We start from the raw sequence: 1,339 nt of genomic DNA on the forward strand, positions 1-1,339 counted from the left end.
CTCAGAACCCCTTGATTTGGTCCCCAATTGTCAATGTTCTTTTTATTAAGACATGGTAAGAGGGTTTCTTAGTACGAGTTTTTTCAAAAAGGTTTCTTAGGTTAAAATAAAGGTCCGGCCACCATGTGCCTAATGGACCGGTGTGAGTGGTGTCATTTAAATTGTTACTAGTCTCCCCGTCTGTGAGCACCCACGTCTGCTTACAAGGCTGATGTAGGCTTGTCGCAGTGCCCCCACTAAGGAGGACTTATCGCCACCATCTTTATCATTATCATGTTGAGGAAGGAATTTTGACTGGTGTGAAGATCTGGACAGTTGGAGTTTCAGAGGATCGTGCGGGTGTTGGCGAACGGTCCATTCCTTTTTGGTTCATGCGTATTCAGGTGATGAGGCCCGACGTGTGTGCAAATGGTGAACCCACGGCCCAATTCCATCAACCTTTAAAGCAGTAGGAGTAACCAAAAGAGTCACATAAGGTCCTTTCCATCTAGGTTCTGAAGAGCGTGTCCTGTGTTTTTTTACTTAGACTTAATCTTTTGGGACTATACCATGTTCTGGGTTTAAGGAGCCCTTGGTCTCATGGAGTGCTCGGACTAAGGGCCAGATTGTTTCTTGAGCCCGTTGGAGGGCCTGAAGGCTGGTTCTATGATCTACAGTTCCTTCAGGTATCAGAAAGGGGAGGGTACGAGTGCGTATGGGGGGTGATGTCCCATACATGATCTTAAACGGGGTCACTCCATGGACATAAGGGGAATTGCGAACTCGGAACAGGGCAAAAAGTAGGAGAGTCACCCAGTTTCCGCCAGTCTCTACAGATATTTTAGATAAGGTTTTTTTTTTTTTTTTTAGAGTTTTATTTATTTTTTTACTTGTCCAGAACTCTGGGGGTTGTATTCATATTGTAATTTCCAATTAGTCCCCACAGTCTGGGCTAGTCCCTGTAGGGCCCTACTAATGAAAGCCGGACCATTGTCTGAGCCGAATGTTTCAGGAATTCCATACCGGGGTATAATTTTCTTTAATAGGGTTTTAGCAACTATTTGAGCTGTTTTTCGCTTAGTTGGAAAAGTCTCTACCCACCACAAGAAAGAATCCACTATAACTAAGAGATACTTATATCCGTATTTTTTTGGTTTTACCTCTGTGAAATCAATTTCCCAGTTTCATCCTGGAGACCTCCCCTGGACCCAAATACCTGTGTGGAGTGGTCCCCCTTTGTCTGGTTTCATAGCCTGGCACCCTTTGCAGCAGTCTATGAGGCAATGAATGTGTCTTCTTTGGTTGGGAAACTGTAGCTGTGCCGCCTGCAGCAGCTGGGGCAGGTTTCTTTCGCCGGGGT

Source organism: Tupaia chinensis, unplaced genomic scaffold (genome assembly GCF_000334495.1).
Source record: "Tupaia chinensis unplaced genomic scaffold, TupChi_1.0 Scaffold000426_1, whole genome shotgun sequence".
Lineage (NCBI taxonomy): Eukaryota > Metazoa > Chordata > Mammalia > Scandentia > Tupaiidae > Tupaia > Tupaia belangeri.